This window comes from Rutidosis leptorrhynchoides, chromosome 1 (genome assembly GCF_046630445.1).
Source record: "Rutidosis leptorrhynchoides isolate AG116_Rl617_1_P2 chromosome 1, CSIRO_AGI_Rlap_v1, whole genome shotgun sequence".
NCBI classification, from domain to species: domain Eukaryota; kingdom Viridiplantae; phylum Streptophyta; class Magnoliopsida; order Asterales; family Asteraceae; genus Rutidosis; species Rutidosis leptorrhynchoides.
In genome coordinates this window covers 284,416,163-284,430,267 of record NC_092333.1, presented here as the reverse complement: position 1 = coordinate 284,430,267, position 14,105 = coordinate 284,416,163, and positions in this window count along the sequence as shown.

Here is a 14,105-nt window from a genome sequence, read left to right as displayed (position 1 = left end):
TTTTAAACAGGTCAGACCAAATTTCTTTAACATATCTTTGATATATTTATCTTGACTTATGAATATTCCATCATCAAGTTGTTTGATCTGCAATCCTAAAAAGTATTGCAGATCTCTTTGTAAACTCATTTCATATGCCTTTGACATACGTTTTGAAAAATCTTGACAATGTTTTTCATTTTTAGAACCATAAATAATATCATCCACATATATCTGTACCAACAAGAGATCACCATCTATCTCTTTTGAGAATAGAGTGGTATCAATTGTTCCAACTTTAAAACCTATACCAGTGAGATACACATGAAGTGTCTCATACCATGCTCTTGGAGCCTGTTTAAGGCCATAAAGAGCTTTGTCTAACTTGTAGACATGGTCTGGATATTTACTGCTTACAAAACCAGGAGGCTGTTTGACATAAACTTCTTCTTGCAGCTTCCCATTCAGAAATGCAGATTTAACATCCATCTGAAATACTCTAAAGTTCATCCTAGCAGCATATGCTAAGAACAATCTGATAGCTTCCATCCTAGCCACTGGTGCATAAGTTTCCCCATAATCCAATCCTTCTTCCTGTCTAAACCCTTGAGCAACCAATCTTGCTTTGTTTCTGATAACGACACCATCTTCATCCATCTTGTTTTTAAATACCCACTTAGTACCAATGATCTTCTTTGTCTTATCCTCAGGTTCAGGTACCAATGTCCACACTTTGTTCCTATCAAACTGAGTAATTTCTTCTTGCATTGAACCAACCCAGCTAGGATCTTGAAGTGCTTCCTCAGGACACGTGGGCTCAATGGTAGACACAAAATTAACATGCATACAAAAGTTACTGGTAGCATGCCTCCGTGTTTTAACACCACTCGCAAGATTACCAATAATCTGCTCAATCGGATGCTCCCTTGTCCATTTGGTGTTATGAACAGGTGAGCTGGTTGTAGAACACACAGCATCTTGATCATCAGCTGGTTCAGATGAGTGAGCAGCAACAGAAGGTTGCTGATCAATATCAGTAGAATCAGTACCAGCTTGTGATCTCTCAGAACCAGCAGACCTAGGCTCAAGTTGCAGCACTTCAGTAGAGCCAGTAGGTCCACTTGGTTTAGACACAGATGGAACAGAATGTTCCATTTCATCATCAGAGAACCCAGCAGCATGGATTGGTGAGGGTTGTGCTGCTGGCTCTTCATCATCAAGAGCTTGCTGAGTAGGCTCTTCAAACAGTAACACTTCATCTTCACGATCAGTAGATGAAGCAGAGGCAGTTTCATCGAATGTAACATTAATGGATTCTTCAAAACAACCTCTTCTTTTGTTGTAGACCCTATATGCCTTTGACATGTTGGAATATCCAAGGAATATACCTTCATCAGCTTTAGCATCGAATTTTCCCAGCTGATCCCTATTATTTAGAATGTAACAGGGAGTGCCAAATACATGAAGAAATGAAATTGAGGGTCTTCTTCCTTTGAGAACTTCATAAGCAGTTTTCTGATGACTTTTCACAATAAGAGATCTATTCTGGGTAAAACAGGCAGTATTCACAGCTTCTGCCCAGTAGGAATTCTTCAACCCAGACTCAGCCAACATAGATCTTGCTGCTTCAATGAGAGTTCTGTTTCTTCTTTCTGCAACACCATTTTGCTGAGGTGTTCTCACAGCAGAGAAATTTTGGGAAAGACCTTTGTCAGCACAAAATTCTTCTAATGTAGCATTTCTGAATTCTGTACCATGATCACTTCTTAGTTGCTTCACCAGTTGCCCATTCAAAAGCTCCATTCTTTTGATAAAATTGATGATTTCATCAGCAGCTTCACTCTTTTGCCTTAGAAAGAACACCCAAGTGTATCTCGAGTATTCATCAACAATAACCAGTGTATACTTCTTCCCACTACAGCTGGCCACATTCACTGGACCAAATAGATCCATATGAAGTAAGTGAAATGGTTTCTCAACAGATGAGATTTGCTTGGATTTGAACGAGGCATGGTGATGTTTCCCCTTTTCACAACCAGGACACAATCTGTCCTTCACATAAGACATTGTGGGTAGCCCAGACACCAAACTTCTACTGGATAATTTGTGAATATCTTTGAAGTTGAGATGTGAGAGTCTCTTGTGCCATAACCACTTCAGGTTGTCTGCTGCCTTCGAATAGAAACAAGTATCAGTTGTTGTGACTGCTGTGTTCATGTCAATTTGATACATGTTTTCATGACGTTTTGCAGTCAGCAGTGGCTTCCCTGTCTTATCAAAAATAGTACCAATTTTCTTTCTGAATTGGACTATCTTATTCTTGCTTGTCAGTTGGCTTATGCTGAGTAAGTTATGTTTAAGCCCAACTACATATGCAACATTTGAGAACGTGACATTCCCATTTGTCAAAGTACCAAAACCCTTTGTGTAACCCAACGAATTATCTCCATACGAAACAACTGGACCATCCTTTTCCTGATAGTCCATCAGCAGGGACTTACTTCCGGTCATATGTCTCGAACATCCACTGTCGAGATACCAGATTTGCTTGTTTTGAATGCCCTGCACAATAACTTAGAGATTAGTTCTTTTTGGGAACCCATCCAAGGATGGGTTCTGAAGGAGTCACCTTTGATGACTTCTTCTTTTCTACTGGCTTGCTAGAAGAAGCAGCAGATGGGGTTTGGGTTTGAGTACACTGGTTAGCCAGGTGAGCTTTGCTGCCACATTTGTAGCATTTTCTCACTTTTGGCTTTTGTGGCTGGTCATGCACAGATCTAATAAGGGCAGTAGGATCGGGTCGACTTTTAATTACTGCCTCAATTAGCTGGTCAAGCTTGGCTGTCATTATCTCAGTGATAGACAGCTCATCAGTCGAGTCAATTTTTGCTTTTCCCTTATGGGCAGCTATCCTTTTGGAACCAGTACCATGACCATGGCGAACTGTCTTTTCTTTATCATTTGACAAGTTAGCGTGGGAAGTTGCTGGCTTGTCTTCTGATGCTGATGAACCAGTAGGTATCTTAACTGCTGCCTTAGATTTGCCAGTATTTCGTTTCACTGGCTTGTCTGCAGCTACTGGGTGACCAGTAGATTGGTCATCAGCTGGCTTAGCACTGGTAGAACTCGAACACGAAGGGGAATCAGTTGGTTTAACTTTTCTCAAATTGTTTTCAGTGATTTCCCTTTTAATACGTCTTTCTTTCGGAGTCATGTAGTGGATGCTTGAGGGGTCAGTAGTCTCATCAATTGAGTTACTGGCTTCTCTTGCTCTAACTTCATCCTCCAAAATTTCTTTCATGGCAGGTGGTGGGGACACAGTAGGTCTAACAAATTTGTTTGTCACAACCTTTTTACCTTCAACTATCTTGGCAAAAGTATTTGGCAAGACAGCTTCAGGATCAGTTTCAAGAATCGGGTCCATGAAAGTAACTTCTGCAATAGCAGCAGCAGCAGCATAGTCACCAGCAAAGAAGGCTTCAACTTGGGCAGGCACCTGCTCGTTAACACATTTAGCTGTGCGTTGAGCAGATGTGCACCATGAAGCAACAACTCTTTTGAGATTGTCCAGCTGGGTCTTGACTTCTGCTGCCTCAACGTGAAGAGTTTCTAAAGCAAAGTTTTGTTTTTCAAGTTTGGAAATTGTGTCTTTTAAGATCTTAATTTCATCATTTTTGCCTTTGAGTTTTTCATTTAAAGATTTGTTATTAGATTTCAAACTCTCTTCACGTTTGCAGCTTCTGCATAAATCAATTCTTAGGTAGTCAAACATTTCAGCTTTTTCATCATCAGTATAAGTTCGAAAATTATCAACCTTATACATCATTTCAGTTTTCCATTGAGGAGAATCTCTGTTTTGATCAGCTTCCCTCATATCAGCCAAAAACGTACTACCACCATCATCCTCATCAGACTCCTCGACCTCTTTGGCCATCAAACACAGCTTTTTACCAGTAGCATAACCAGCACCATCATCATCAGTATCACTATCAGAGGATGAGGACGTGCTGGCTTCATCCCAGTCATGATGTTCAGCAACTAGAACCTTTTCTGGCTGTTTACCCTTCTTGTCAGTCTTCGCACTTTCCTTCATCTGAGCTTTCATAGCTTTGTACTTGTTTTTGTACTTATCAGCTTTTGAGAAAGAGTTAGCATGTGACGTGGAAGGTTTCTTGGACATGCATTCAGCAGCAAAATGTCCAACCTTCCCACAATTAAAGCACTCAGATTTAGGACCCTTGACTGACTTGCTGTTGTACCTAGCATTTGGCTTTTTGCTCCATTTGTATGACTTGCTGGTTCTACTACGATTGAACCTTTTGAACTGCCTAGCCAGCAGAGCCATACCTTCAGCAAACCCTTCTACATCACTTTCATCTGTACTGCTTTCTTCAGACCCAGTACCACTTTCCTCAACACTATCAGCTGACTCTTGTTCTGCCAGTAACTTTTGAACCAGTAAAGCTTTTTGAGCTTTCTTCCATTTAGCAGCAGCAATAAGAGCAGCATCATCATTTTTAGATGATTTTGAAGTGGTGGGGGCAGACCTAAAGTTTTCTTTCATGTTAAGTTCAAACTTGGCTTCTGCCTTCTCATGATTCCAAAGGGAACTGTAGAGAGAAGACAGGTTAAAGTTCTTTAGGGTCTGTGTGGTTCTTAATGGGTCAGTAACAGGTTTCCATTTACATGGCAGTGCATCAATGAATTTGTTCACTTGTTCAAATTCAGTGTAGGTTACATTTAAAGTGGTTAGGTCTGCTATCAAAGAGTTAAACCTAATGAAGGTTTGCTTAAGGGTTTCATTCTTATAGGCAAAGAACATTTCATATTCTCTTTTAAGAGCAATCATCCTGTTCTGCCTAACTTCTCCCATACCCTCATAGGTGACATCTAGGTAGTCAAGCATAAGCTTAGCATTTTCTTTTCCCTTGATCAGTTTGAACAGTGGGTTAGGCAAAGTTATGGCTAACAGGGTTCTGATTTTAGGGTCAAGACCAACTCGACGTTTATCCTCATCATCCCATCTAGAAGGAGTGAGAATAACCTCTCTGCCAGGGATGGCAGGAGTGTCAGCTGTTGCTGGTGCACTACCAACTGTCTCAGTGGGAACAAAAGGGCCATTTTTGGCAATTCCAGGCATGAGTGAATCCACAGACTCAAGATGGAGCATGAACCTTGCCTTCCAGGTTTCATACTCATCTTCATCAAACTTAGGTGGTCTGTTAGATGAGCCATTCTCAAGGTAAGCTGAGTTTGAATACGAAGCCATAAGAGAATTCAGATCCAAGATATTAATTATCAAGACTGAAGCTCTGATACCAGTTGTTGGTCCCTTAATAACAACAGGAGTATTGTAGAGGGGGGGGTGAATACAATTCTTTTCTTAATTAACTAGTCAGTTAATCACGTTTAGTATTCTGTAGTAAATAATATAGAGTCACAGGTAATTTTCAACTGTTATTCTTTATTGATTAAATCAGAAAGAATCACAACTATCCTTGGCGGAAATGATAGTTGGTTGATACAGATTACCTAGATTATAGCTAAGAGACAAACTAAAGCTATTACACGGTTTGGACTCTAACAAATAAACCCACACCACTTGTTTTTACAATAGTGGATACAACAATATATATAGTAGTTCTATTAACCGTGTAATTAATCTATTGTCCACTAGTACATTGGATGCCTTGTACTTGTGGGGACAATTGTGTCAGAAGGCGTGCTTTCCTTCTTTCCTCTTAGGTAGCTATTTGCTGGAACACACCCATTCGGTTTGGCACTACCATTTGATTTAAACAAATGGAATGTTGTGTTCCCTAGGTATGATTAAAGTATAACACATGTCTGCACATGCGTTCCACTTCTGCATTCCCACGTGGTCTTGTAAGGTCACTTGTCAGCCGCCGACTCCTGTCCTTTTCTGTTCAACTTTGTCTTCGACTTCTGTTGAATAGTGCGTTGATGTAGACCACTCTGGGAAACTACCATGCTTGTAATGGAGCATGGCTGTCTTGTGTTGTATGCTAATATCCAGACTTACTGGTCCTTCATATGCTGAGTCACTTGATATTCTTGATTTGCTGGGTGCACATCCTGTGCTGATTCGAAGAATACATATCTACCTTGTGCTGATAGACTAGGCAGCATACTAAACACTCGACACAGCTATATTAGCTGACTATACATAAACAAACGTGTGCTGGCTGCACATAACACTTTAGTGCAAATAAATATTGTTTTGTCATAATTAAATCCTTAATTATTTTGGGGACTCAACAGAAAGTATAAGAATTTTTTAAGAGCCCGTGGTGTTGACAAATTTTAAAAATTTTTTTGAGCTTAAGAGTCCGTGGTGTTGACAAATTATAAAAGTTCTTTTGAGTTTAAAAGTCCGTGGTGTTGACCAATTTTAAAAGTGGTTTTTGGTTGTGTTAGTAATTTAACATCTACAATTTTTTTTATTTGTCACCAGTAATATCTTTTTAATTATATATAAATTATATACTACGTAATATTTAGATAAAATATGAGTCATGGAACGTGTCACATAAAAACACGTTAGTAAAGTCTAAGTTATACAGAGTGTTATTTTCTACTCAGTAATTATCATATATACAATTATTTTAAAAAAAAGGGTAACCCGCGATTATAATTTTAAAAAAGTTAGTCATTTCAACAAAATATGAGTTCTCGGGGAGTCGTCATGTATAATTAATATTATAATATTTATATTTGCATGTTTATAAATATTTTAAAGACTTAAACTGTAAATTCAAATCACTTCCATATTTATTGCTAAAAAGAAATGCTCCGTTGGTATTGTATCGAAGCTCCATGTCGAATACAATTTATTGCGTTTGGTCCGTAAATTTATTTCGAGTTGAACGGTGATGACGGTGGAACCTAACTCGCGGTGAATAGAAATATAAATTCGTTCACAAATTTTGATGGGTTAAGTAGAATATTTTTAGTTAATGATATATATAATAAAAAAAATATTAATATACATGGAGTAAGTAGAATTACTTTGGATTCTTACAACATGATTACCCAGTATATAGAACCAAAAAGTTGGGGTATATATTTTCCTTCATTAATTCGTCGTATGTGTATATTTATTTTATATATTAATTATAATAATAATAATTGTAAATAATATATATAATTTATACATATAACCTATACATATAACCATCCATAAATAACTTTCAACCACAATAAAGAATAACTTTTTCATATATATATATATATATATATATATATATATATATATATATATATATATATATATATATATATATATATATATATATATATATATATATATATATATATATGGTCATAATAAAGAGGAAACACTTTTTTGGAAAAGGGAAACACTTTGTGATAAATGTTATTATTTTAACGAGAAAACGTTCGAAGAAAAAACTGAGTACATGCATCATGCGTAATGTTATTCCTGAATGTTATTCTTCGAGCGTTTGTTTTCCATCATATGTGAAGTTTTGTTCAAAATTTAGTCCGATTTAGATTTTAGGGTTTAGGGTTTGGGGCTTAGGGTTTAGGGTTTTGGGTTTAGTCCATAAACCCAAAACACTATACCCTAAGCACTAAACCCTAAACCCTAAACCGTTCGTGTTAAAAATTCAATCTAAACCCTAAACCCTAATTTCTAAACTCAATACCCTAATTTTTAAACCCTAATAGCTAAACCCCAATTTTTAAACTCTAATTTCTAAACTCTAATTTCTAAACATCATTTTTTAAACCCTAAAAGTAAAGTAATAAACTTAGAAGCAAAACATTCATTGCAATGAATGTTATCATTTATTTATTCGAGCATTTTCCCGTCAAAAAATTACATTCATCACGAAGTGTCCTTTATAAATCTTCATATTTTCATGTGATCTTAAAGCTTGAAAATAAAAATTTCTAAAAAAATGAAAAAAAAATTTCCTCGCAAAAAGTGCCCCCTCTTGATTAAAACACTATATATATATATATATATATATATATATATATATATATATATATATATATATATATATATATATATATATATATATATATATATATATATATATATATATATATATATATATATATATATATATATAGGTGCGATCCATGGCTAAGCTTAAAATTGGCTAAGAATGGATAATCAAGATTTCAATTTTTTTTTTAAATTATCTTTTTATGGTCTTTTAATATGTAGATTGAAGAAAACGCAAAAATTACAACAACAATAACAACAACAACAACAACAACAATAATAATAATAATAATAATAATAATAATAATAATAATAATAATAATAATAATAATAATAATAATAATAATAATAATAATAATAATAATAATAATAATAATAATAATAATAATAATGAAATCGTTAAAAAATTGAAGATGAATTATAATAATCGTGATGAATGATTAATTTATCATTCATCTGAATAGTGATGAATGATTAATTTATCATTATCACTATTCAGATGAATGATAAATTAATCATTCATCACGATTATTATCATTCATCATCGATTTTTAACGATTTTGAATGTTTCTAGCTTATAAAAATATATATTAGGAGAGTATTTTGATGTAGATTTATGAACATATTTTTTTTTTTTTTTCAACTTTGATTTTGTTTATCCCCACTTAGCCATTAAAGTTGCTTAGCCATGGATTAAACCACTATATATAGCAGGATCAATGGGGAAGTAACCAATCGGGGGGAAGCGGGGGGAAGCAAAAAAAAATTTTTCATTTTTTTTTAATTTTTTTTCAGGCATCAAGATCACACGAAAATATGAATATTTAGAAAAGACACTTCGTGATGAATGTTATTATTTAAGCGGAAAAACGATCGACAAAAATAACATTCAACATAATATTGTTCGTGAAGAATGTTAATTTTTTTTTCATGTTTTGCGAAGTACAATTTATCCCGATTTAGAGTTTAGGGTTTAGGGTTTGGTGTTTTGGGTTTATTCTATAAACCTAAAACACCAAACCCTAAACCCTAAATCCTAGACTATAAACCGTTCGTGTTAAAAACTCAATCTAAATCCTAAATCTAAACCCTAAAACCTAAATTTTATCACCTAATATCTAAACCCTATGAACCCTAATATCTAAACCCTAATATCTAAAACCTCAACATACGCTCGAAAAACACGATAATTGTTATATATTACTTCTTCGAGTGTTTTTCTCGCCAAAATAAAAACATTTATCACAAAGTGTCTTTATTAAAGGTTCATATTTTCATCCCATCTATAATGTTCGTGAACAAAGTTTTTTCAAAAAATTAAAAAAAAAGTTTTTGCTTCCCCCTGATTGGTTACTTCCCTGTGTGTAATTAAACTGTGATCAGAGAAGGTTCAGATCATTGTGTGCGCTGCGCACATGTATGGGAGCGCGCCAAACACCTCTCTAGTTGGCAGATTCTGTTTCTATTAATTAGATATTTTAGAAGGGCTTTTTGGTAAATTCACTTGGGGACGAGTTAAAGGCCACAAGATCAGTTGATGGAGTGTCATAACTCCATTTCAACCACCTTCATCTTTCGACTTCAATTTTAGAGAGAGAAACCCATTTGAGAGAGAGAAAGCTCAAATCCAAAAGGAAGAAGTTGATTTCGGGCCAAATCGCGTGTATTAAAGTTGTTCATCTACTCACTAGCTACGTCGTGGTTGTGGTGGTAAGCTCTAATCTTAATTTCCTTAGTTTGATTTGATTAAGGGTTAGGGTTTGGGTTAGTGATGAACATAAAACCCATTGTGGGTGATTTTGGGGGTTTTTGAGTAAGATTGAGTCATGAGGACTCATGATTGACTAACCTAGGGTTTCAAAGTAATAAATGGTGTTAATGAGTCTTAAATGGTTAGTTAAATCACTAGCTCACATGCGTTGTTAAGTGAAAAGTGTTTTGGGGTTCATGGTGGACTTGAAATGGGTCAAATGGGTAAGTTTGACTTAGCGGGATAAATTGGGTATGAAAACACCCTAGATATGTTTTGATGGGAGTCTTAGAACCTTAATCACTAGCTTTTAGTGATTAGTTGGGGATTTGGACCTCGGTTGAGTGATTCTAGTGCATAGGAGTCATAAATACCCTCTTGGGTCATAAATGCACTAGTGAGGTTAGTTGGTGTACAATCCAACTTGTTATGTGAATTAATTGGGCATTAATTATATTTAGGTGACTTGCTTTGAAGGTTACAAGTTGTTGGAAATTTCACCAAGACGACAAGGTGAGTGGAATACTTATGTATGTATGTATGTATGTATATGATTTATATGCCCGTGTTAATTGTGTACATAGCCGTTTGTGCCATGATTGTGAGTAATGGCCATTTTTAAGTGATGCCATAGCCGTTTTGGAACACTTTGGGGGAATACCATAGCCGTTTTGGGATACCTCGGGGTTAGCATACCATAGCCATTTTGGGAGCTAATCGAATAACCGGTTCTTACTCACACGTGATCAAGTGATGCCATAGCCGTTTTGAAACACTTGGGGGTGATGTCATAGCCGTTTTGGAACACCTCGGGGGTTAGCTACCATAGCCGTTTTCGGGAGCTAACGGTTGTTATGAACACCGATGACTTGTTTGCGAGGTCATTCCCTTGCGATATTGGTTAACCATGGTTTATACTTGTTGATGTTTAGCATTTCATTATTATTATGATTATTATGCTATTGATATTGCTAGTTGTACATTTTGATGATACTAGCTTTTGTTACGAGACGATATGCGATTATATGCATTGTATGATGTTGTGGATACGAGAAGGTAAGTTGTTTATGCATGTATATATTTATTCTACTCACTAAGCGTTAGCTTACCCTCTCGTTGTTTACCTTTTTAGGCTCCGGCGTGGACAAGAGCAAAGGTATCCGTTTGGACTAGTAGTGGCTCTCGAGGGTTTAGCTTTTTGGAAGTTCGGCCAAGATATGGGTAGTTTAACCCCAAACATCATTCTCTAAGTGTTGTTTGGAAATTAAACTTTTGTGGTCGAAACTCGTACTTTTGTACTTAAGGGTAATTTTGGGCATATGTGGGCCCCGCGATGTAAAACTTGTTTTATTATTGGAACGTGTTAGTGTCACTTATGCTAACATGTTGTAAAAAGCGTTTCGTCTAAAAGTGCCGGGAAGTGGGAGATCTTTAAACGAAAATGACAAATTTTGGACAACGGGCTGACCGGCAGTCTGCGCACCGCGCACAGACTGGGCTGTGTAGCGCACCCAGTCTGGGCAGAACTGTTTCAATTTTTTTTTTATTTCATGTTTTTAGTTGGTTAACGGGTTGGGTCGTTACAAGTGGCATCACAGCATGGTCAAAGGGATTTTGGTGACTTGAGATAGGCGCCTAGACTTAGACTTTTGTGTTGTGATTTTATATGTGGAACTTGTAGGACTACGGGTCGGTACGGGTTTTGATTAGTGCATTGGTGAATAGATGGACTAACTATGCTATGTTATGATGTTACTAACCATGCGTTATTGTTTTGAACATCGAGCAAAATGGTTGTGATACGTTTGAGCGTGGCACGGCATGCAAGCGTAATAGTGAGTAGCGACCACTATTATGGTTGCAAGTCAAGTCAAGCAAAGATGTGCGATAAGTATTGAGATAGGTGTGGTGTGCGTGCGGTCATATGTATATATATATCCTCATTGTTTCGACGTGATGTCTAATCCGTTTCAATTTTTAGAATGAAGACGAGAAATGGAACGGATACAAATAACGGTGGTGGTCCCTCTCGTGTGGAGGAAGATGAAATGACTACTAAAATAGAGGCCGCTCTAGAGAACTACGTCTCGGTTTTCTATCGAAAAGTTAAGCAAATACTTGAAGAGTTGGTTTCGGAGCATGTGGTTGATTTGATTCGAGAACAAATGGCCGATGCCGTAAAAGAGGAAGTTAAAAGGAGTTTTCCTAGACCTCAACATGGGGGAGAGATGGTATTTAGCTACAAAAACTTTATGGCGACTAAGCCTCCTCACTTTCACGGGGATCCTGACCTCATGAAAAGTACGGCTTGGATCTCCGATGTTGAAGGTTGTTTTCGCACTAGTGAGTTTCCAACCGAAAAGAAGACAAGGCTTGCCACTAGTTTGTTGAGGGACTATGCTTAAGATTGGCTTGATGGTAAGATTGACATGGTAGGTGACGCGGCTTTTGTAGGGTTGTCTTGGGAGGAGTTCAAGAAGGAGTTTTTCCTTGAGTATCGTACGCAAGCGTTTCTAAATTGCAAAACGAGTTAAGAAACATGCGTCATGGGTCTTTGGACCTAAAAAATCTCAAAACCAACTTTCTCGTCAAGGCGCGTTTTTGCCCCGAGTATGTGGGGAATGATCAATTGTTGATGGAAGATTTTCACGCAACCCTTAGAGATGATTTGAAGGGTAAAATTAGTATTGGTCATGTTGAAACTTTTGCTAAGTTTTTGACGGTGGCGAAAGGGTTTGAAGCGCAAGCTCCGAGTCCAGTTAGTTATGGGACGAGTAAGAGAAAATTTGAAGCATCTAGTTACTCCAACAAGAAGAGCAAGGGCGCGTCCGAAAGTGTTGGAAGTGTGAAGAAAGGTGGTTCGAATACTTTTACACCTACTTGTTATAGTTGCGGGAAGAAGGGTCATTTCTCCCGCGATTGTCCGAGCAAGACGGTCACATGCTTTAATTGTCAAAAAGCGGGGCACCGAAAGTCGGAATGTACTGAATTGTTAGGGGACCAAGTGAAGAAGCTAGAAAAGCCGGCGGGTACGGCTAGGGGAAGAAACTATTTGATGACCAACGATGAAGCTAAACAATCCAACGAAGTTGTCTCAGGTACTTTCATGGTTAATTCTAATCCGGCAGGGATACTATTTGATAGTGGTGCTAATTTATCGTTTGTGGCTCCGCGATTTGTGTCTAAGCTTAATAAACCGCTAGCTAAGTTAAGTCGTCCGGTAGAAGTTGAAATAGCGGATGGTAAGACGGTGCTAGGGGTTGATGTTTGTAAAGATTGTAATGTTGTGTTTGGTACCGAAACGTTTAAAATCGATCTTATTCTGATGACTTTGGGTGAGTTCGATATTGTTGTGGGTATGAATTGGCTCGATCGTTATAGAGCCGATATTGCATGCCATGAAAAGTTTATTCGTGAGAAGACCCCAAGTGGGGGAGAGTTAATTATTCATGGCGAGAAACGGAGAAGACTTGTGCCATTGTGCACTTATGCACAAGCGTGTCGTTTCCTTAGTAGTGGTGGTGTAACATCCCGCATTTTTCTGTTTACTTTCCGTTTAATTAATGTAAAGTCCGTTATTTAATTATAACATCTCTCGTTTACTCTAACGTATTTAAGGTAATTCGTTTGGTTAATTCACGCACCCGCTTTTAAACTTGAGGGACTAAACTTGCCAAGAGGGCAAAGAGATGACTAGGTCAACTAGTCAACCTTCACCCTCCTCTATTCATTTCATCTTCCCCATTTCCACTACTTTCACTTTTGCTCTCAAACACCCGAATCATACATTCATCATCTAAATTCGATCTAGTAAGCGTTCTTCAAAACAAATTACATATTTGGAATCCTTGCAACTTCCTCTTCGATTCCATACCAACTTCATCTCGTTTGGGTAACTTTTTAAAAACATTAAATTTCTTATTCTTGATCTTTTAAACTTAAAAGTGTGTTAATAGTGTCTATGGCTCAAGTCTAACATGAATATGTGAATTATATGCTCAATCTTGTTATTTTGAGTTACTAGTATGAACTTGAAATGAGTGTGCTTGATTTTGAGTTTTAGATGCTTAAATGTTGTTAGATGTTAAAAGTGCATGTATTAAATGTGTTACTAGCATCACTAGCTTCAATTTAGTATGTAGGTTGACATGGAAAAGCTTCATAAACGTACTTGTTAAATTTGTGATCTTGAGTTAGGGTTTGATAGAAGTAAAATGAACTTTTGATGCATTGAATGCTTTGCAATGTTGTTTGTAAGTGTTTAGTTGTATTGTATGCGTAATTACCTACGAAACGGCGTATCACATGTGTGCATTTAATTCCCGAATCATCAAAGTGCATTTATGAACTTGAAAGCATTTATGGTGGACATTTAATGAA